At 34.7% G+C, this 25502-nt stretch overlaps 1 non-coding gene across 1 annotated transcript; it reads left to right on the top strand.

Annotated features, from left to right (window-relative positions):
• The first annotated feature begins 23404 nt into the window (after window positions 1-23404).
• LOC114116730 (U6 spliceosomal RNA) lies at window positions 23405-23511 on the top strand. Its single transcript, XR_003590557.1, has one exon. It is a non-coding gene; the product is annotated as a U6 spliceosomal RNA (small nuclear RNA).
• Window positions 23512-25502: the final 1991 nt, after the last annotated feature.

Raw genomic sequence — 25502 nt, 5'->3', positions numbered from 1 at the left:
AGTGGGTTGCCATGCTCACCTCCAGGGCATCTTCCCCACCCATGGATTATACATGCATTTCCTACAGCTTCTGCCTTGCAGGTAGTTTCTTTACTCCTGAACCACCAGGGAAGCCCACTTAAGTTTTGACTGCTCTATACTCATTTTTGCATTTACTATTAGAAAATGAACAGTTGCATAATTTCTTAAATTCATGTATTAAAATGCCTTTTAAATATTTTAAATCCCCTGTACTAGTATTCGCCCTATGGATATGATTTGACTTTGGTTTGTCAACATGAAAAAATTCTATAAATGATTAGCTTAACAAATCAGAAACAACATGATCTTTCAAAAACTCAAGTTAAACACAGTAAGTTGTCAATAGCTATTTATTGATGGTGATGATATTGTCTGCCTTTGAAGAGCTGTTAATAATACAATACAAACCATGTGCTGTTGAAGTCACTTGAATGGGTATTTAATAATATGATGACTAATTTGCTGCAAGATTGAAATCTTATCTGGCATTAATGCAAAATATAGCATAGGCCTTGTAAAGAGTCACAGTAACACACAGTGCCTTTTTAAAAAGACACACTTCTGTGTATTCAAGTATTTTGACATTAAAATATTGATTTAACCTATTTTTAAATTCCAAATCCTGAAATGTTAGACCTTCTCTACTTTTCCTTCTGCCCAAGAAGGTATAATATGTTGCTACTTCACAGGATTTACCATACATTAACTTGGTCTTAGAGAACTAGCAGTTGAAAAAATAGAAAAATATCTTCCAGCACCACCGTCCCCCACCTTGCAAAAAAAAAAAAAAAAACAGAACAAACAAGCCCTTCCACTGTAAGGAGAACTTTCAAGTCTCTCTTTGAGAGGACTGGCAATTCATTCAGTATTTCAGTGCTGTCACTCTGTAATCTGTTGATTGGTGTTCATAATTCTTCACAGAGATATTGTGAAGATTAATGAAATAGAGTTTGTAGAGTATTTTATCTCTTCAAATGCAAGTTCTGCGAGCTGAACATTTAGAAGCCTCATTATACAGGCTGTAGTGTGCCAGAACTCTTAAACTGTTAGTAAAATCTCTTAAGTGTTGTACTTTATCATTGCTGTCTTGATAATGCAGCTCTGTGCCTATCATATCAGTTTTTGTCTCTTCAGGACTGTTTAAGCCTGTACTATTGATACTTCTCATTTATCAGTGTAGCATTGATCCTTTTATATGTGGAGAGTATAGAATTTTTGCTTGAATTGTCTTAAACTATTACTTTATAGTGCCCAGTGCTATATAAGAACAACCCATAATTACACAGAAAAAAAATGATGCTATTTAAACTCTAGCCTGTGTATAATGAACCTCCTAAAGCTGTGCTCTACATTCTGATATGTTTTTCTCCCAAAAATCTCTAGGAAACTTTATTAAGATACCTAAAATATAGTGCCTCAAATCAACAAAACTTCCTGCATCATTGTCATAAAATAACATCAATTCCAGAATGCAATATCTTCTAGAGAAGACTCTAAATTCTAGAAGAAAATACAGATAAACTTGTTTTGAATTTGATATTAACTCCTACTACCTTGAGGAAGAGAAAGTTGCTGAGACATAGAGATATAAGAGAACTCTAGAGTAGCCAAGGACACTTAGGTGGATGGAGGGAAGTGGTTTGGTCCTCATTCACTGTCCTTGAATCTGGGAACAGTCACGCTCAGGAAGGAAATACAGCTGAGGATTTATCAAAAAGCAAAACTGTTTTCAGTCTCTTTATGATAGCATTCATTTGAGGATAAAACTTAAACCATTCTGTTAGAAACCTAAAATAGTTGTAAAATGTGTGTGTCCTTTCTTCTTTTTCTTTTTTCCACTGTATTTAGGAGTGTCACATTGTACATTCTGGGGAAAATAAAATTTAAATTTTGCTATGGAATTCACACGAATATGCTTTCATTTAATAATGTAAAAAGGAGTCAGACTACTTAGAATACAAGGGCTATGAAAACTTTTTCTTAATTTTCTGACTAGCTATATTTTATAAGTGAGAATTTCTTATTTAAGTATATCAAAAAAATTCACTACTGAATATGTTGCTCATAACTTAAACTAATTGTCACTAGCTGATCATATTTTAAATAACAAAAGTGAAACTATTTTTCTATAATACATTATCTAGCTATTATAAGCCGCTGCTGGTGCTAAGTCGTTTCAGTCATGTTCGACTCTGTGAGACCCCATAGACAGCAGCCCACCAGGCTCCCCCATTCCTGGGATTCTCAAGGCAAGAACACTGGAGTGGGTTGCCACTTCCTTCTCCAATGCATGAAAGTGAAGAGTGGAAGTGAATTAGCTCAGTCGTGTCCGACTCTTAGCGACCTCATGGACTGCAGCCTTCCAGGCTCCTGCATCCGTGGGATTTTCCGGGCAAGAGTACTGGAGTGGGGTGCCATTGCCTTCTCCAATATTATAAGCTAGTTACTGTATATTTATACGTAACTTGATGGTTTATTGAAAAGAAAGCAGTTTAGACACATGATTTTTAGTATAAATTTAGGTAAAAGTTATCTGAAAGAAATACTTTTATAAATTCTTCTTTGCTTCAAATTCCAAAAACTATCAACTACCATTAAAAAAATCTTTAGATGGCAAATAATCTTTAGATTTAATTATATAATACTCAGTGTAAATAAATCAAACTCATAATCTATTAAAATATAAAGATGTGTCTCTTACAGTGTATCTCTTGATGACTTTCTTATGTTTACCATTTTAGCTGTATTTTCAAGATACATTTTATGATAATATAAATTCAGCTTTCATTTTTGGGACAAATGTCCTAAAAATTATAAATACATTTATCATGACAGAGATATTTTAAGAGGCCCTATGTTTCAGATATTCTATATTCTGCTTCGCAGAAATTTTCTTTGTGAATGAGTAGGAAATAATTTAAAGATTAAAGAAGCTGAGTGCACTTTTCTAAATCTCTGAATTGTAAAAATAACAGAGAGCTCTCTCTTAAATACAATTATTGGTAGCAAAACTTGATGATGTATCGAAAGATAACTTTATAAAGCTTGCAATAATGTAAATCCTTGTAAACTTGTAAAGATTAAAAATTAACTTTTGACTCATTGAAGTATTTGGTATTTTATAGGTAGTATTGAAAATTCACAACACTTAATAAAAGGTTGTAGTCTACCAGAATTCAGTATTCAAGCCTATCAGAAAGGGGAAAAGCGCCACCTATTGATCAGAATATGCAAATTGTTGGTCCTTGAACTTTTAGCTTTGTTAACTGAGTTGGAGTAAAAGAATTTGCTAGGTTAAAGACTTTATCTCCTGAATATAAAGTTCTTTAAATCCTTTTTATTCTGAAGAATATGATATTTCCATTTAAGTATATATTAAATATATTTCAAAACCTAATTTCAGCTGTCCTTTTCATCATATTGTCTTTATGAGCAGCAAATCACAATTTTCTCAACAACAGTATGTTTGATGGATTGTCTTTTGAAATAATGAAACACAAACATATGTCCTTTTTATTCAACAGTGAACTTTGTAAGTAGAATAAAATGTGTTTTCATGAGTCTAATATACTGGTATTTAAAAATCATATTTTATTAAAGGAGTCAGATATGGTCAAACAGGAATAGCTTGACATGACATCATGCATGTAGTTTAATAAATGCATTTAATGTATGTAATTACAGTCATTGGTTGCATATTTAACTTTAAATTCTGAGGGCTTGATAATGAATAGTTAATTCACTGAGTGACATTTCAACAAATTGTATTAAAATTCATGGACCATGTAGGCTGAATGAAAAGATAACTGTTATTATTTTGAAATAAGATTTTATGTCTTCATAGATCTGAGAAAGATTGACCTTCGCATGAGATATCTCTGTACTTCTATTACATCCCCAATATCAATAGAAAAATGTTTTAAATCTATACAAGAGTGTTTTTATCCTTTCAATGCATAGAAGATTATCAGGCTCAAATTCTGAACTTATCTGTAGACAGAAACTGCCCTCAACCTCTGGAGTTATAAAGAAGCAATTCTAAATAACATCTAGAATATTTCTTGCTCAGCAAAATATTAACCATGTAAAATCAGCCTTCAAAAAAGAAACAATAGTGTCATGCACTTGAAGGAAATATAACTGTAAATAACATCTAATTAGGTTAAAGTGTGCTTAAATTAGCCCCCTAAACATAGAATATTCATTCAGAAAGAAGAAATCCAATGTTCAGAGGCCTTTATTTTCTGAAGATGATATATCATGTTTCTAATTTGTGTATAGTAAATAATTGTAATGCCTCCATTTTACTAACCTCCCTGTGAAACTTTACAGGTTATCTTTGTTCTTTTCTAGATCAATAAAGTAACAGCAGATAACTATTAATATATTTCTTTGCATCTGCACAATGAAAACTTTAAATATTAAAACGAAATATTGCAGCCCATATATCATCTACTCTTACAAGACAGGAATGACAGTATTAAGATGCACATTCAGGATAGCAGTCTTTCTACTTTGAACGCTGTCAAGAACAAAGTGCTTTACAGACTTAAAATAAATCTAGGTACTAATCCATTGAATTTCTGACAACAGGAGCCCAAGGTTTCCATGCACTTAGCTGAGTACTGCATAAGAGCTTGTGCATTATTTATGGCCACTAATGGTGTTGCAATGCGCTTTGTGTGAAGCAGTGACAGTGCAATCGGCTAAGATAGCTGCTGCTGTGGACAAAGCCATACATTTTCTTGAGCTTGAATTTTTGACAGAATACTCTATTAATGCCAATTCTGCTTAAGTAAATGCTGAGCAGGGGTCAGTTGTTCCTTTTTTCCCCCCCTTCTCTTATTATTTAAGAAAACAGTGCCATAAAATTGAAAATGATGTTCTGAGGTTTGCTGAATTTTACAGTACAACAGTAGCTGATAAAGGTCACTCTACTTTTTAGTCTACTTTTATGATTTCATGTGATGGTCCACAGACTCAATAGGAAAGCTCTTAGCACTAGGAAAGGGAGGTGCTATTAATTCCAGTTTCAGTGCCATTATACTCTTCAGTGGATCAATAGAATTAAATGAGCTGAGATATTAGGAAAATATTGAAAAAGCAGGAGGGTTGTATTGTTTGACCAGGGTTGGGATGAGTTGAAAATAAAAAGCCATCTACAGAAGCTGTCAATAAATCATGAAAACTATACTCTGAACCAAATGGAATACAGCATGAAGACTCACACCTTAAATGAGCATAGTGTCTTATCTTTGTTGTGTTTTTTTTTTTAATTAAGCATTTTATTTGAAATATCCACTGAAGTTATCTTTTGTTAATCAAGTAGTTTTTTAAAAAAGCATTTAAACTCACAAAGAGAATATTTCTGAAATGATATCTAGATGAAGGCAGTTCTATTTACAAATTTCAAAAATATATCTTGATGTATGAAACATATAAAAAAAGAAATGGGATGGTATTTCAGATTTTAAAAATAAAAATCAAGATTCTATCTTATGAATATATATTATATATATATCTGGATGGACAACTTTTTGGATTATAGACATACGGTCAATTTTCCCTTTATTATGTAAGGATTTGTTATTTAATTAAGCTGGGAGAAGTCAATACAGTCTAGTCTTTATAGCAAAAATAATTTGAAAGTTTTCATCTTAAGCAATAAGAGATGCACATTAGATTGAATATTATTAATATAATTGCTTATTCTCTGAATAAGTGAAAGTAGAAAAGACTCACCAATCACTAAAAGGGTGAAATTCTAAGCAAAATAGATGTTGCCACAAATATGCATTTACTTCTTTTGTGATTAAGCCTTACTGGAACTTGCCACATTTAAAAATTATCTCACAGTGATAAATTTAATATATTATAATACTTTTCTTTTCAAAACTAATATCAACAAAAACCTCTACTTGAGAAAAGTATTTTTTAATGTGGGTTTATGGAAAATCCTGCAAAATACTCATCTCAAGATATAGTCATCTTGCTTACTGTAAGGCTGTATGTTCCTTCCACCTTTGTGGTTAGGTGTTTCCCTTGTAGCTCAGTCAGTAAAGAATCTGCCTGCAGTGCAGGAAACTTGGGTTTGATCCCTGGGTTGGGAAGATCCCCTGGAGCAGGAAATGGCAACCCACTCCAGTATCATTGCCTGGAAAATCTCAAGGACAGAGGAGCCTGGTGGGCTGCAGTCCATGGTGTTGTAACGAGTCAGGCATGATGGAGTGACTAACACTTACTTACTTACACTTATGGCAATTTCTAGATAAAGGAATGTGAGAATAAGCGGTTTGTAACATTTCTATGCCATTTAAAGAGTGGCTGTGCCACCTCCTGCATTTTTTCCCTACTTCTAAATGAATGCAGATGACAATAGTAAATCAACAAAACAGAAGAAATAAGGACCCCAGAATTTCTGTAAGGAATCACTACAAATGGGAAAATGTACTTGCACTGCCATGAAAGCAAGAATGATCACCAGTTGTGTTTGAGCCATTATACATATTGAAAACTATACTCTGAACCAAATGGAATACAGCATGAAGACTCACACCTTAAATGAGCATAGTGTCTTATCTTTGTTGTGTTTTTTTAAATTAAGCATTTTATTTGAAATATCCACTGAAGTTATCTTTTATTAATCAAGTAGTTTTTTAAAAAAGCATTTAAACTCACAAAGAGAATATTTCTGAAATGATATCTAGATGAAGGCAGTTCTATTTACAAATTTCAAAAATATATCTTGATGTATGAAACATATAAAAAAGAAATGGGATGGTATTTCAGATTTTAAAAATAAAAATCAAGATTCTATTTTTTGAATATATATTGTATATATATATCTGGATGGACAACTTTTTGGATTATAGACATACGGTCTATTGACTACCACTGCTTAGGCTTTCCAAAATAACAGAGAGAGCATTAAGTAAAGGTTAGTAGTTATTGACACATAATGGCTGTGAAAGATAAAGATATTATAAAACATAGAACTCAAAAATTGCTTTTCACTGTTCTTAGAATTTTTCAAATTGCCATATTTAGTAATATGCTTTATGATAAATTTTTCTTTTCATGACTTTGGAGATAGCATCTCACAAAATGGCAAATTCTATTCAAGGTAGCCCAAATAAAGAGTTTAGTTTGACAGTATCCTCATGCAGACTATGTACATACACATAATGAGTAGAATGAAAGATAATTGGACACTTATTTCATTTGACTATTCTGGATAAAACCTAATACTCTTATTTTAATCAACTATGTTTCTGAAATAGAAATTATGGTTCTGACCCTTGAAGACAAGGGAAATTTTGATTTCTCCGAGAACAAGCTCTGCATATTGAGCAAAAGATTGTACATTGACAAGACTGAACAAGTGTTTGGGGTTTCATTTGATCTGCCAGACTTCATGTGGATGCATTCTAATCTCTATTGATTTTTGATAAAGATTCTTAAGGTTGATAAAGAGAAATTGGTTAGAATAAATGATCTCAGAACTTGGCAATACCTCTCCTAGATCCATCTTATATAGAAGATCAAATTTTAAGATGACAGATTGAACTTAAAAAGAGAATAATGAATTAGAAATCTTAAGGAAAAATTATTGCTTAAAATATTTTTCCCCTTACAGCTTTACATAATCACTGTATGGAAGTAAAATATAGTAATTCCTCTCCTTAGCCTCTTCTCTCAAGCTCTAGTATGTTGATAGAATGTCCACATTCTTGATATGACTCCATATATACTTTTAAACAAATGGTAGAGTACTGTAGCCTGCCAGGCTCCTCTGTCCATAGAATTCTCCAGGCAAGTATACTGGAGGGAGTTGCCATGCCCTCCTCCAGTGGATTGTCTCACTCCAAGGATGGAACCCAGGTTTCCTGAATTGCAGGCAGATTCCTAATGATCTGAGCCACCAGGGAAGTCCCAATCTTTAATATATAACTATATAATTTATTAGATGTTGTAGATTTATAAGTTGTTTAAAGTTTTAGTATATATAATATATATATGTATATGAATCACTTGCTGTACACCTGAAACCAATAAGCATTGAAAATCGAATATATTTCAACTTTTTTAACTTAATTAGCTGAAGTCATATCCTTCTTATATTAAGTAAAATCAATGAAAAATATATGAATTCATGGTCTCTCTTCTGTTTTCTTGAGATGTTTTTTGGAACAAGCTGAAAAAATATCCTTTCACAGACTACCTAAATGTAGTGTCAAAACTTCAGTGTTTTCTCTTTTAAAAATGCGTATGTAGGAAATAAATTGCTATTATTTTCATTGGTCAGTTCAGCTCAGTCGTTCAGTTGTGTCCAACTATTTGCAACCCCTGGACTGCAGCACACCAGGCTTCCCTGTCCATCACCAGCCCCCGGAGCTTGCCCAAACTCATGCCCATCGAGTCAGCAATGCCATAAAACCATCTATTCTCTGTCATCCGCTTTTCCTCCTGCCTTCAAACTTTGCCAGAATCAGGGTCTTTTCCAGTGAGTCAGTTCTTCGCATCAATAAGTACTTGGCCAAAGTAATGGAGTTTCAGCTCAGCATCAGTCATTCCAATGAATATTTAGGACTGATCTTCTTTAGGTTTGCTTGGTTTGATCTCCTTGTAGTCCAGGGATTCTTAAGAGTCTTCTCTGACAGCACAGTTCAAAAGCATCAATTCTTTGACACTCAGCTTTCTTTATGGTCCAACTCTCACATCCATACATGACTGCTGGAAAAACCATAGCTTCAACTAAATGGAGCTTTGTTGGCAAAGTAATGTCTCTGCTTTTTAATATGCTGTCTAGGTTTGTCATTGCTTTTCTTCAAAGGAGCAAGTGTCTTTTAATTTCATGGCTGCAGTCACCATTTGCAGTGATTTTGGAGCCCCAAAAGTAAAGTCTGTCACTGCTTCCATTGTTTCTCCATCTATGTGTCATGAAGTGATGGGACCAGATGCCATGATCTTAGTTTTTTGAATACTGAGCTTTAAGCCAACTCTTTCACTCTCCTCTTTCATCGAAAGGCTCTTTAGTTCTTCTTTACTTTCTGCCATAAGGGTGGTGTCATCTGTGTAGCTGAGGCTATTGGCATTTCTTCTGGCAATCTTGATTCTAGCTTATGCTTCATACAGCTGGGCATTGCTCATGATGTACTTTGCATATAAGTTAAATAAGCAGGGTGACAATACACAGCCTTGGTGTACTCCTTTCCCAATTTGGAACCAGTCTGTTTTTCCATGTCCAGTACTAACTGTTGCTTCTGCATACAGATTTCTCAGGAGGCAGGTCAGGCGATCTGGTACTCCCATCACTTTAAGAATTTTCCACAATTTGTTGTGATCCACACAGTCATAGGCTTTGACATAGTCAATAAAGATGCAATAGATGTTTTTCTGGAACTCTCTTGCTTTTTTGATCCAACAGATGTGGGCAATTTGATCTCTGGTTCTTCTCTTTTTTCCAAATCCAGCTTGAACATCTGGAATTCATGATTCACATACTGTTGAAGTCTGGCTTGGAGAATTTTGAGCATTACTTTGGTAGTATGTGAGTTGAGTGCCATTGTGCGGTAGTTTGTACATTCTTTGGCATTGCCTTTCTTTGAGATTGGAATGAAAACGGATCCTTTCCAGTTCTTTGGCCACTGCTGAGTTTTCAATATTTGCTGGCCTATTGAATGCAGCACTTTGACAGCATCATCTTTTGGAATTTGAAATAGCTCAAATGGAATTCCATCACCTCCAATAGCTTTGCTCATAGTGATGCTTCCTAAGGCCCATTTCATTTCATATTCTAGGATGTCTGACTCTAGGTGAATGATTATCTGGGTCATGAATATCATTTATGTATAGCTCTTCTGTGTATTCTTGACATCTCTTCTTAGTATATTATACTTCTGTTAGGTCCATACCATTTCTGTCCTTTATTGTACCCATCTTTGCATGAAATGCTCCCTTGGTGTCTCTAATTTTCTTGAAGAGATCTCTAGTCTTTCCCATTCTATTGTTTTCCTCTATTTCTTTGCATAGATCACTGAGGAAGGCTTTCTTATCTCCCCTTGCTATTCTTTGGAATTCTGCATATAAATGGGTATATCTTTCCTTTTCTCCTTTGCCTTTCCCTTCTCTTCTTTTCTCAGCTCTTTTTAAGGTCTCCTCAGATAACCATTTGCCCGGGGCCAGCGTGAGGAACTCCGCCCATGGCAAAGGTCATGACGAAGGAGGCTTGGCATACGCAAAGGCGTGATCAAGCCTCAGAAAACCCCCTGTTCCCAAGCACCTAACCCCAAAACCAGAGTCTGTTTTATGCTCTCACCTACACCTCTGACTTTACAGGGGGCTCTCCCCTATAACCGTTTCTCTCGGAGAAGGAGTAAACGTGCAGCTCCAAGGCAATAAAAATTCCTGGGCGTGACAAGAGTGTTTTCAGCTTACGGACTCCTCTGAAGGTTATCTAGCCCACCTGAATAGGTTTGTCTGGCCACATGTGATTGTTTACAGCCTCCCGATCTGAGAGGCATGAGATGTTTTAGACTTACTAAAGGCAAATTCTTTTGGGGAGTTAGAAATTATTAGTATAATGGGTTGGTTAGGAATTACATTGGTGAAGGGTTTTTTTCATTTGTTGTGTCAATAATTGCTGCTAATTCCCTGCTCTGGGTGGGACAAGGATGTCTTAGGTCAAACCTCTCTGCTGACAGACTAGCTTGTGTGACAGGATTATCCATACTCCTGCCACATGATTGTTTACTACCTCTCAACCATAAACAGCACAGAGAGTTTTGGAGTATTTTGAGAGTCTTAATTAGCATAGGGCTTTTTCTTCTTGTTGAGTCAATGATTGACGCTAGGCCTCCATATCCTTAGGCACCTGGGAATATATTAATCAATGTATTTGGAATATAGAAAAGGAAATATAGTAGTTTTTGATGTTAGCAATACTAGACTTTTTGAGTTAATGAATTTTCTCTTTTGTAATAGATCACTGTACTTTGTTATAAATTACTGTGTCCTTGCTATGTAAAAATGTAACTTTATCACTATCTTAAGACTAAATAGATCTTAAGGGGAATATTGGTGAAAGGATTTTCATTTGTTGGGCTGATGTTTGCTGCTAAATCTCCATATTCCCTGCCCTTATAATGAATATAACTAACATATAGGAGAAATAAGTATTAACCTTTGAGATTAGTCATGTTAACCTTGGGTTAAATAAATTCCTTTATTGATTGTAACTCACTACACCCTCATCCTATAGGAATGCAACTTTATTTGGAGGGTGGTGCCTGGTTTAAGAGAAAACACCCTTGGAACAAATAAGTTTTTGGTTATCAGAAAGAAAGGATCATAAAATCCCTAAGACCTTTTTATGTGAAGCACCTGATTTTGATAAAGGTCAGGACTGCTGACCCTCGCGTGACTCTGTATTCATCCCTATATGTAACAAAAGGTATATTAGCAAGCCCCAAAATAAAGAAATTGGATCAGTTTCCGGAAAGACTGATTCCCTCATGTCGTTCTTTTCTGCTCCCCATTTTTCTGGCTGAATTCCCATCTGGAGCGTGGGTGTCCTCCAAGTCTACTTATTTGCCCCAGTTTTCAAGCCCACGAGAGAAGGAGCCCAAGGAGGGGCACCTTCTGATATTCAAGTGGCACCGGTGGCCCAACGTAGATGGTGCAAATTCCTTGTCTTGGAATTTTATTGGTATCCCATGTAAACCAAGTTATTCAGCCCCTTTTTCTCTCCTACTATTTTCTGGCTGAATTCCCATCTGGTGCATGGGTACCCACCAAGCCTATTAATTTTGCCTGGGCTTCTAAGATCGGACCAGGGGGGCCTCAAGTGCCTCCTCTCCTTCAGGAGAACGGGAAGATGCCTGTGGCCTGCGTAGGTGGTGATTGGTATTCCATGTGAACCAAGTTATTCGGCCTCTTTTTCTCTGCTAATCTTCTAATTCCTCTCTATCTGTAATTAAGTAAGTTATTTCCAAAGACACCGACACCGTCCCCACCTTCGAATTCCCTGGATCCGCAGGGGCTGGACCCCGGCAACCATTTGCCTTTTTGCCTTTTTTCTCCCTTGGGAATGGTCTTGATTACTACCTCCTGTAAAATTTCACAAACTTCCACCCATAGTTCTTCAGGCACTCTATCAGATCTAATCCTTTGAATCTATTGGTCACTTCCACTGCATGATTGTAAGGGATCTCAATTAGGTCATATCTGAATGGTCTAGTGGTTTTCCCTTCTTTCTTCAATTTAAGTCTGAATTTTGCAATATGGAGTTCATGATCTGAGCTACAGTCAGATCCTGGTCTTACTTTTGCTGTCTGTACAGAGCTTCTCTATCTTTGGATACAAAGAATATAATCAATCTGATTTTGATATTGACCATCTGGTGCTGTCTATGTGTAGAGTAGTCTCCTATGCTTTTGCAAGAGCCTGTTTGCTATGACTAGTGCATTCTCTTGGCACAACTCTGTTAGCCTTTGACCTGCTTTGTTTTGTATTCAAGGCCAAATTTGCCTTTTACTCTGGGTATCTCTTGATTTCCGACTTTTGCATTCCAGTCCCCTATGATGAGAAGGACATCTTTTTTAGGGGTGTGTTTGTTCTAGAAGGTCTTATAGGTCTTCATAGAACAGTTCACCTTCAGCTTCTTCAAGATTACTGGTTAGGGCATAGGCTTGGATTACTGTGGTATTGAATGATTTGCTTTGGAAAAAAACAAAGATCATTCTGTCATTTTTGAGATGCACCCAAGTACTGCATTGCGGACTCTTTTATTGACTTGAGAGCTACTCCATTTCTTCCAAGGGATTCTTGGCCACAGTAGCAGATATAATGGTCATCTATATTAAGTTTGCCCACTTAGTCCATTTTAGTTCACTGATTCCTAAAATGTCCTTGTTAACTCTTGCCATCTCCTGTTTGACCACTTTCAATTTACCTTGATTCATGAACTTAATGTTCCAGGTTCCTATACAATATTCTTACAGCATTGGACTTTACTTCCAGCACCAGTCACATCCAAAACTGGGCATTGTTTTCACTTTGGCTTCATCTCTTTATTCTTTCTGGAGTTATTTCTCCACTCTTCTCCATATTGGGCACCTATGGACCTGAAGAGTTCATCTTTCAGTGTCATACCTTTTTGCCTTTTCCTACTGTACATGGGGTTCTCAAGGCAAGAATCCTGAAGTAATTCGCCATTCCCTTCTCCAGTCAATCCCATTTTGTCAGAATGCTCTGTTATGACCTTTCCATCTTGTGTGGCCCTACATTGCATGACTATAGTTTCGTTGAGTTAGACAAGGATGTGGTCCATGTTATGAGTTTGATTGGTTTTCTGTGACTGTGGTTTTCATTCTGTCTGCCCTCTGAATGATAAGGATAAGAGGCTTATGGAAGCTTCCTGATGCAAGAGACTGACTGTGGGGAAAACTGGGACTTACTCTGATGGGTGTGGCTATGCTTGAAAGTGAAGTTGGTCAGTTGTGTCCAACTCTTTGTGACCGCATGGACAGTAGCCTGCACCCAGGCTCCTCTGTCCATGGGACTTTCTAGGCAAGAGTACTGGGGTGGGTTGCCATTTCCTTCTCCAAGGAATCTTCCCGACCCAGGGATTGAACCCAGGTCTCCCACATTGTAGACAGATGCTTTACCCTCTGAGCCACCAGGGAGTACTTAGCAAATATTTAATCTAATTTTCTGTTGATGGGTGGGGTTATGTTCCCTCCTTATTGTTTAATCTGAGATCAAACTACAGTGGAGGTAATGAAGATTATGTCGACCTTCTTCAAAAGTTCCTGTGCATGATTACACTGCCACACTCAGTGCCACCAACCTGCAGCTGGCCACTGCTGACCCACGCCTCCACTGGAGACTTCTGGACACTCACAGGCAATCCTGCATCAGTCTCCTGTGGGGTCACTGTTCCTTTCTCCTGAGTCTGGTTGCACACCAGGCTTTGTTTTTTCCCTCCAATAGTCTGTTTCTCCAGTCCTGTATAAGTTCTGTAATCAAATCCAACTCGCCTTCAAAGTCAAATTCCATGGGCATTCTCAGTCCTTTTGCCAGATCCCCAGGTTGGGAAATCTATGTGGGTCCTAGAACTTTCTTAACAGTGCAAGAATTTCTTTAGTGTAATTGTTCTGCGGTTTGTGGGTCATCTGCTCTGCGGCTCCGTGGTGGGGTTAATGGCGACCTCTTCCAAGAGGGCTTATGCCACATGCTGTGTGACCTTGGTCTGCTGCACCCAGAGCTCCTGACCTTGCAGCAGGCCACAGCTGACCTGTACCTCCACAGGAGACACTCAAACATTCAAAGGCAGTTCTGGCTCAGTCTCTGTGGGGTCTCTGGGTCCTTGTGAGCAAAAGATTTTGTTTGAGCCCTCTGAGGGTCTCTGGTGGGTATGGAGTTTGATTCTAAATGTGATTTTGCCCCTCTACAATCTTTCAGGGGCTTTTCCTTTGGTGTGAGGTATCTTTTTTTGGTGGGATCCAACATTCTCCTGTCAACAGTTGTTCTTCAGTAAGTTGTAACCTTGGAGTTATCCCAGGGGTAGATGAGTGCATGTTCTTTTACTCCACCATCTTGTTTCCCGTTTTGATTGGCATGTTACTATTATTTTACAATTGCAAATTTATATTTTAAAATTGGCAATTTCAGATAATTTTGCATGTAGCTACAACAAATTAGTATCATTTATTAATTATATATTCAGTATCTTCATCATAGTACATCCTTTCTAATATCAATTCTTACAAATTCATATAGGATGAAATATTTCAACCTTCTTCCATTTCTTCATAAGTAGAATTTCATGATTTTGTCTTTGGCTACATGTTAATCTCCATACAATCAATGAGAAATTTTGTACTGACTGGAGAATTTTTCATCAATTTCTTAAAGTGGCACCCTCTGAAAGTATTATATAGATTATAACCTGTGAAACTTTAAATAATTATTATGAATCATGAACTATACCTCCTGCTAGTAACATAAAGTGTATCTAAAACAACATATGCAATTCACTTTGTAAAGTTTGGGTGTAAATTCACCTTTTTCTCCTGCAGAGCACACATTCCCATTTTGACCAAAATTGTACAATAAGCACAGTATCTATTGATACATATAAATATTTATCATACGCAAATCTGCTTCTCATTTCTCACCACCTTCTATCCCCTTCCTCTTCAACCCACCATCCACCTTTCCTCCACCATCCCCCAAGAACATGAATATACCTGAGAGACAATAAATTTTGAAACCAGACTCTTGAGTGTCACCAAAAATCTTTTTTGAGTCTCTTAATCTTTTTTTCTCTCTGCAAACTATTTCCCCATACACATAAGAAGGGGAGATATGCATGTCTCAGCTTCACAATTTCTTTTCTGTGATATTCATATAGTCCTTTCTTGGTCCAGAACCCAGTCTACCCAAGAACATATTGTCTCACATTGGGTAAGATATTCAGGATGGGCCAAATGTAGTTAAAGTCAGGATCAGGAAGGTGTTATAACTATTATAATTACTATTTCGGTATGATGTGGCAGAAGATTACTTGGTCTGCTAAACCCACTAAAATAAACTTTGCATAGTGACTTCACTGGTTTATGTTTCTACTGATAGTACACCAGTGTTCGCTATATCCTTGCCAACATTTGTCATGTCTTATTGTTTTTGATAATAAACATCCTGACAGTTGTGAGATAATACCTCATTGAGGTATTTAATTTACATTTCCCTCATGATTAGGAATGCTGAGCCCTTTTTTCAAGTATCTATTGGCCATATAAGACTTTCCTTAGAAAAATGTCTATTTGTATTCTCTGCCTATTTTTTTTTCAAGTAGATTGCTTTTATTCATTTATTTTTTACCTATTGAGTAATACGACTTCTTTATATATTTTGAATATTGATTCCTTTTCAGATAGATGCTATGCAAGTATTCCCTCCCATTTAGTAGGTTGCCTTCAAATTTTCTTGATAATTCCCTTTGTAGTCCTATCTGTTTAGTTTTGCTTCTATTGTCTTTGATTTGGAATCAGATCCTTCCCCCCACCAACTGCTGCTAAGACCCACATCAAGGAGTTTACCCTCTGTTTCCTTCTAGGAGTTTCAGGATTTCACGTCTTACATTCTAATATTTTGTTCATTTTGAGGTAAATTTTGTGAGTGGTATAGGATTCATCTAGTCTCATCATTTTACATATGGCTGTCCAGTTTTTCTAACACCCTTTATTGAAGAGACTGTCCTTTCCTCATTGTATATCATTAATTCCTTTATTATAATAAAACCATAGGTGTATGGATTTATTTCTGGGATTTCCACTTTGTTCCATTAATTTGACTGTTTTGTGTGAGTTCCATGCTGTTTTCATTACTATAGCTTTGTAACATAGTTTGAAATCATGAAGAAGGATGCCTCCAACTTTGTTCTTCCTTCTCAAGGTGACTTGGCTATTCAAGGTGTTTGCGGTTCCATACAAATTTTAGGATTGTTCTACTTCTGTGAAAAATGACATTGATATTTTGATAAATATTACACTGAATCTGAAGACTGCTTTTGATAATATGGGCATTTTAACATTGTTAATTCTTAAAATCCTGGAGCATGAGGTATCTTCCCATTTTTTTGTGTGTTTTCTTCAATTTATTTCATCAGTGCCTTATAGTTTTCAGTGTACAGGTCTTTCACTCAGTTTAATTTATCCCTAGATATTTTATCTTTGCTGATGCAATTGTAAACGTGATTCTTTTTTCTTAATTTCTATTTTGGCTAGTTCACTATGGTTATATAGAGATACAAAAGATTTTTATACACTCTATATTCTGCAACTTTACTAAATTAATTAGTTCTAACAGTTTTGGGTTTTTGTTTTTGTTTTCTTTTTTGGTGGAATCTTTAGGGTTTTCTATGCATAATATATCATCTACAAACTGTGGCAATTTTATTTCCCCTTTTCCAACTTGCTTGCATATTCATTTAATTTTTTTGCTGATTTGTTTTTGCTAAGATTTCCAGTTTTATGTTAAATAATGTGGCAAAAGTGGACACCCTTTTCCTGATCTTAGGGGAAAAGCTTTCAGATTTTCACCATTAAGTATGGTGTTATCTGTGGACTTTTCATATATAGCCCTTATTATGTTGAGGTGTGTTTCCTCTTATATCCATTTTGTTGAGAGTTAGTCATAAACTGATACTGAATTTTGTCAAATGCTGTTTCTGCATCTATTGAGATGATCATGTGGGTTTTACTCTGTATTACTTTAATGTGGTGTATCACATTGATTGATTTGTAGATATTGAACCATTCTTGCTTCCTTAGAATAACTTCCATGTAATCATGTTATATGATTCTTTTAATGTATCATATAATTTATTTTATTATTATTTTGTTGAAGATTTTGACGTCTCTGTTATGGTATATAGACCTGTAATTTTCTTTTCTTATATTGTCCTTTCTTGGTTTTTGTACCAAGGTAATACCAGCCTTGTAAAACAAGTTTGGAAGTGTTCTCTCTCCTCCTATTTTTGGGAGAGATTTAGAAAGATTGGTAGTAATTCTTTGAATGTTTGGTAGAACTGACCAACAAAACTTTCTGGTTCTGGACTTTGGTTTTGTGGGAGGTTTTTGATTAGTGATTCAATCTTCTTGCATGGCAAAACCAATACAGTATTGTAAAGTAAAATAAAGTAAAAATAAAAGTTTTTTTAAAAATTTAAAAAAAATAAATAAATTAATTAATTAATGTATTTTTTGTGCAGAAGTATGACTAAATATACAGGCAATCTTTATTTTAAAGTGTTATTATGATTAAAACTTATTTTGCTTATGTCTATTTGAACCTAATTTTCTGTACTAAACACATTTTTATACTGAGAAAGTTAACTTTAATTAAAATTATATTCAAAAAATAAAATGCAGTTTATACACAAAAGTATGTACATATATATGGAATACATACATGTGTTTTTGTATGTATGTATAAATGCCTAGAGTGGGTCTTGGAAATCAACTAATTCAGAACTCTAGTGGAGAAATTAAAAAACTTTCTCCAGGTCAAACAGCCTAATTATAAAATTCTTTAGATTTGAGTATAGCCTCTTTTCAATTCTATTACATAAATAAAGTACATTTTTAAAATTAATTTTCCTTACATAAATATATATGTTTATGCATATATATATGTGTGTGTATATATATATATATCCTACAAAATTAGGTTGCTTGGTACTTGAAGGTAAGAACTTAAATACTATTTTAAACAAACAGTAAATAAAATAATATTCTACTTTTAAAAACTTATATTTCATTGCAAGTTACTGTCAAGGTTTGCTGTATACCCAATGGCCACAAGTCTAGTTTGTTCACATAGCATTTCTCCTTAAGGTCTGTAAAAACTGATTAGAAAGGTTGTCAGTCAGAGTGATTAGTGTATAGACTCAAACTCAACATGATAACAACATGACAATATTATTCAAAACCATATAATAACATTTTCTATTCTAAATATTCAACTTAAGAATATTGGAATGAATTCACTGATATATCAGATGCCTAGAAAAATTCTCAACGCAGTTAACAGGAATGAATTTATTGCCATAACTCAGATAGTATAACTTCAGTGTACCATACATAGGTCTGGGGGAAAATATAGATTTGGAATCATCTTAATAAAACTTGCTCATATAAACCTATATCTCTAGTAAATACAAAACAGATGTGCTAATGTCTCCTAAGGTAAATGCATAATGGACAAAGATAACATTTTTTCCACAATAACATTTTATTTCTTTCACCTGTTCATCTTTTATGCACCTGTGTCTTGTTGGCAGTTTGCTCAGTTTGAATTTGGGCAACATAAGTATCAACACAGTGTAACTACTATTTTCTCTTGTGTGTTTTATATTGTTCATAAACTGTTTTCATAGATGTTGTGTGCCCTTATAATTATATTGAGAGTCAAGCTTGTAGTTATATATAGCTTTTTCTTGACTTTCTCAATTTTTCATCAAAATGAATAAAGTCAGAACACCCTAAAATGAGCTGATATACTTTTAATAATTTTCAAATACTTTGCTTTTGGTGAATTCGATTTTTTTAAAGATTTGTTTCACATTTTTAATATTGCTTGACCTCTGCAGCTATAAATTCAGTAAGCCTCTTTTGTTCACAGGAAGGGCAAGAAGAAATGTTTTTCTATTGACTTTAAATCTTGTTATTCACTATCACAATCGTTATGCTTATGTATGAGTAACATTTTCTGTCCAATACCCTGGGTTCAAGTTACTGAATTCTTAAAGAAAGGAAAAGGTAGAAAATGTAGAGTATTTTCTCTATAAATATAAATAAATTATGCCATAAATTATGTCCACTTAAGTCCAGATTAAATGTTTCTGCTGAACCCTATTATTTATTTACTATTGTTAATATTTTAACATTAAAAATTAAAATTAAAATTTTAATTTTAATATTTAAAACTGACCTACAAGTGATAATAAAACTGTACACAGAGAAGCTACAGTAGTCATATATTTTCACATGTTATGTCATATGCAATTTGAATTCTAGAAAGTAAATAAAATGTAACTATGAAATTAAACTACTAAAATGCAAGGACATCAAGTAAGCTTCTAAACAGAGAAAAATAATATGTTGTTTGTCATGGAAAAACATGACAGAGTAATTTTATTGTCATTTTCTATTATATAATTATATGTTGATAACATATCCAAAGCCCTTTCACCTAGAATAGGGAAAGAATGAACTTACGTGTTATTACACATGAAGGGACTTATGTTAGCTAATAATAACACATTAAGTAAAGTATATAGAGAAGACAATTTTTATCTTCTTTAAAAATTTCTCTGGACAGCCTAAATGTAGCCTGACCAAAAAATACGGATAATATCTGTATAATTTGTCAAATTTATTGTATCTCCTTTAAAGATAACTATTCTTATAGCCCAAATGTGTCATCATATACTATCTATATATGAACATGTGTACCCACCATGTCATATAAATAATATTCCTTTTATGACTATTATCTCTACTTATTTATAAATCCTCATTATGAAATACAAATTTTAAATTTTATAATTGGAGCTCATTCGTTAAAAAGTACTTTGAAGTGCACTATGTTATTTACATGGAAGTGCTTCAGTGTTTTTAAATTTGGGCATATTTAGCAGGAGAAATGGAGAAGGCAATGGCACCCCACTCCAGTACTCTTGCCCAGAAAATCCCATGGATGGAGAAGCCTGGTAGGCTGTAGTCCATGGGGTCGCTAAGAGTTGGACACAACTGAAAGACTTGGCTTTCACTTTTCACTTTCATGCATTTGAGAAGGAAATGGCAACCCACTCCAGTGTTCTTGCCTGGAGAATCCCAGGGACGGGGGAGCCTGGTGGGTTTGTCTATGGGGTCGCACAGAGTTGGACACTACTGAAGTGACTTAGCAGTGGCAGCAGCAGCAGCAGCAGGAGAAAAATGACAGTATCATAAATGATAATCTTCAGTTTTTTAATGGAAAATTAATACTTTTTTACTCAATAATGCCCTATCATCTTGAAAACTTGAGAATATTTTACTACAATAAATCGTGTGCAATTCCTTTACTCAGTTTTCTATTTTTAAGGTTGCAGTGGCAATGGAATACTTTCACTGTTCCAATAGTTACTTTGTTTATCAGAATAGGTATATAACTTAATTAGCCTAATTTCTTACTGCTATAGATCAGTGTTGTCCAATATAATACATGTGACTATTTGCATTAAAAATTAAACTTTAATAGGATTTAAAAGTAAGTTCTTCAGTCTTACTTGAAATATTTAAAGTTCTCAGTAGTCACATGTGACTAGTGACTACCCTATTAAACAGCACCAAAGTTTTCCATCACTTTCAAAGTTTATTGAACAGCACTGCTCTAGATTATTTATATCCTTCTCTTAAAGGTACGTACTTCAGGACAAGTTCCACACCTTCCATTTCATGCCTCATGTTAAAAAGAAGCAAATATAAAAGTGTGTATGGTACTAAGATTTAACATGAAATAGTGCAACAGATAAGAGTTTCACTCGTTTTTCATTATATGGATAATCTTGGTAATTTACTCTACATAATTCACTTTCAATATCCTACAAAATGAGACTGATAAAAGCAGTATGTTTGGATTATTATTGTTTGTATTATATAATCTATATTAAGTATAAAACATATGGTCAGGCATCTAGTAGCATTTAGTCAATTTTTGTTCTTAAAATATCTACTGTAGTTATTAGTACTTTACTCAGATGATGAAATTTTAGTGGTTTATGCAAACTCATTATTATAATATCATATCCTCTTTTCTGCCTTTTTCTATTTTTAAATTTTGCTTTTACCCCTTTGGGACACATCTACAAGTGCTGTGAGGGGAAAAAAAAATCATTTCAGCCCATTTTGGATTCTGAACAAATGTTATTCATATGTAAGCCCATGGAGGGTATTTAAGCTTGAATAAGCTAGTCAGAAAATTGAAACTAGTATTACAGTGTCAGGAAATTATTAGCTGGTCTCCAGATTATTCAACAGAAGCCATAAAAAAATAGATAAGGGATTTCTAAACAACCTCACAGTAAATGTGAAGTCTTCTTAATCATATACCTGCCCAGCCCTTTACACCAGTGGCCTTTGATACACTGCACTTACCATGAGTGTACAGTATATCTCCCTTGTATAATAAATAATTCTTTGCATACTCACTTAAGCATCAGAGCTTAGCACCAGATATGTTGCTCTTTTCGTGCTGAATCTTGTACTGCTTTTCAAAAGGCAACAGTAGATTGGTTGTCTATGCATGGACTGAGAACAATTTTCTGTTTTGTTCAAAAGCACACCACTCTAACCATAAAAGCTAGAATGAAGTATTTGCTTTTATTTCATCAAATTCTACTGAATTATTCAGCAGTTTAGGATGTATTTAGTCTATATAGAAAGGGTAAGTCTAGAATGCTAATCTTATTCAGTTAGAGTAGGTATTAAGTACTGGGATTTGAATCATTCTACCATATTTAATTCACTGCCTACAGGGGCCAGATCTGTTTTGAGTATATCCTAATGAAGACCTGATTTAGGAGGCTCTCTGCTATGCATTCTTCAAAGCAATTAGTGAAAACAATCCGATTTAAAGTACAGTTGTTGGGATTAACATATACACACTACTGTATATAAAATAGATAACCAACAAGGACCGATCGCACAGCAAAAGGAACTATACTGAATATTTTGTTAGAATCTATAAAGGAAAGCAATATGAAAAGGAATGTGTTTATCTATTGTACAACTCAATCATTGTACTGTACACCTGGAACTAACATGACACTGCACATCAACTATACTTCAATTAAAAAAGTAAATGAAAAATAAAGAACCTTTGTTAAAACAAGAAGACATTTTCAAATAAAATGGTAAATCTTCTGTGCTATGATATTATCTGTAATATATATACATATGAACATATACCACAGACTCTCACTTCAGTTATATATATCTAAATTCTATTATCTTGACCCAATAAAATTTCTCCATTTCTGCTGTATATATTTTCTTCCATTTGCTGGACATTGTATCAGAATTACTTCTGATTTTCTTAAAGTTAAGGTAAAGATGTTTTGTTTTGCTTCATTCAGGCTCCCATGAAAGAACCTTAGCCTAGAAGTAAAAAGAGATGGGTTTGAGTCCCAGACCTTGCTCTCTAGGTCATTCATGGATCTCAGTTTGTTTATCCAAGATTCTTTCCAGAAAAAGTAATATGTAAACATATGATCACTTTTCCAATTTGCTCACTATTCTTATTTCAGTCTCTTGCTAGTAAATCACAATTGAACAGATTCTTCACTGGAGATAGTTTGGAGCTAGGATTTCTAGATACTGATTTTCTTAGGGAACAGGACTAGAAATGAAAAGGAAAGAAAACTGGGGAACTCATCACAAAACAAACTATGTCTATTACTATGAGTAGATAAACATAGACTGAATTCCAATGCATTAGCGAAATCTTGACTTGAATTTTTCTTTTCAACTAATCTGTACTCAGAATAACCAATAAACACATCTAGGAATTTAAAACCTGGGACTGATTAGCCTCTTTGCATTTTCCAATTAAATATGTTTATATTTATGAGGATTTTTTTTTTCTTTCTGGATTTAACTTTTCCATAGGGTATGAAAATCTGAAAACAAGTTAATGTAGTTTATATTTATATTGAATGCTGCTGCTGCTGTGGCTGCTAAGTCGCTTCAGTCGTGTCCGACTCTGTGCGACCCCATAGACAGAAACCCACCAGGCTCCCGGTCCCTGGGATTCTCCAGGCAAGAACACTGGAGTGGTGCTCGCTTCGGCAGCACATATACTAAAATTGGAACGATACAGAGAAGATTAGCATGGCCCCTGCACAAGGATGACACGCAAATTCGTGAAGCGTTCCATATTTTTGTAATTGTACATTGGTTAATAAACATATGAGCTAACATTAAAAAAAAAAAAAAAAGAACACTGGAGTGGGTTGCCATTTCCTTCTCCAGTGTATGAAATTGAAAAGTGAAAGTGAAGTTGCTCAGTCGTGTCCAACTCTTAGCGACCGCATGGACTGCACCCCACCAGGCTCCTTCGTCCATGGGATTTTCTGGGCAAGAGTACTGGAGTGCGGTGCTATTGCCATCTCTGATATCTATACTGAATGATTTTAACTCAATTCTTTCAGTAGCAAATCTGCTTAGTATGGATGCAAAGATGATCCAGAGTTAGATTTCAAAATCCAATAGGGTTGTGATAATCATATAATATTATTATTACTCATGGTGACTTTTCCAATTAAGTTTTACAAAAAATCCATATTTTTCCCCCATGGGAGAGAAAATATAATAACTGTAACATGGATCAAGATGTACTATTTGTTAAAATATTTTCCTTTTTGGCTATTGGTACCATTCACTTTATGTCACTTATTAGCTCTATATTTCATAGCTAAAATTATTAACTAGCTAAAGAAAAGAACAGCAAGTTCCTTTAAATCATCAGTTAGAAAACCATCAGTATCTTTCACTCAAATGGCTAGTGTGAACTCTTGCTTTTTCTACTTCTGCTTTGTCCATCTGGAATATATCACTTATAGTATTTGTCTTGCCTTTGGTTTTTGTGTTTCTGTGTAACCTGGCATCTGATTTTTGATTTTCTTGTTAGTCTGATATTCTAGTATTTATATATTATGAATTCTTGCCATGTTTAGCCCATTCATTGAGAGTACGACAGTCATATTGGCATAAACAGTAAAAAGCCATTAATATGCTTCTACCAAATCTGGAGCCTAGTACTTTTCGGATCTACTTGGTATGTTTCCTCATGGTTGCAAACTCTGTGACTCTGGATTTAGATTCCTGTGTCCTAGAATGAGGGCTTGCCAAGTGGCAGTAGTGTTAAAGTGGTAAAGTAGTGGTATGTCTCCAGTGCAGAAGACATAAGACATGAGAGTTTGATCCCTGGGTCAGGAGGACCCCTGGAAGAGAGTATGGCAACCCACTCTAGTTCTCTTACCTGGAGAATCCTATAGGCCAAAGAGCCTGGCATGCTATAGTTGGTAGGGTTGCAAAGAGTCAGACATGACTGAAATGACTTAGCATTTGGATAACATTTGCAGCCTCCTACTATTAGACCACAAGTTCAATGAAGGCAGGCATCTTGAATTTCTGTCTGTATCATGCTAATCACACATCAATATAAGTGAGACATGTACTTAAATATTGATATTCTAATCAATATATACGTAGTCACTTTAGTTTTCCTAAGTCATAACATCATTGAAAAACAAATGTTAATAATTTACTCAAAACCATTCAACTAATAAGTACTCTGGCCAGAACAAAACTTGAATGACTGATATTCTTACAACATAACTTTGGTCAGTCAGGAAAAAGAAATAAGAAATTCTTACAAATATCTGAAACATAAGAAATTATCCCCATCAACAAAATGATGATTTAATTTTCCTTGGAAACATGACATTGGCAGCTCTTAATATTTTTAAAAGTTTGAACTTTGAGTACAAATCCTGCCTCATCTTCCTCTTAGGTGTATTACCTTAAACCTAATAGTTTAATCTCTTTCTGCTTCAGTGTTCTCATTTGTAAAATTAAATAAGAAAATGACCTTAAGACAACGTTTGATGTCTGCTAAATATTAAGCAGAACCAATACAATATTGTAAAGTAATTAGCCTCCAATTAAAATAAATAAATTTAAATTAAAAAAATAAAAATAAATTTAAAAATAAAAAAGAATTTTATCTTTTTTTTTGACTGTGCCACGTTGCATGTGGGATTTTAGTTTCCTAATCAAGGTCCAAACCTGTGCCCCTGCAGTGGAAGTTTTGAGCCTTAATCACTGGGCTGCCAGAAAAGTCACAAGAATCTCATCTTCATATCATTTATT

This window comes from Ovis aries, chromosome 10, assembly GCF_016772045.2.
Source record: "Ovis aries strain OAR_USU_Benz2616 breed Rambouillet chromosome 10, ARS-UI_Ramb_v3.0, whole genome shotgun sequence".
NCBI lineage: Eukaryota > Metazoa > Chordata > Mammalia > Artiodactyla > Bovidae > Ovis > Ovis aries.
This window is presented reverse-complemented; position numbering and strand designations above follow the sequence as displayed.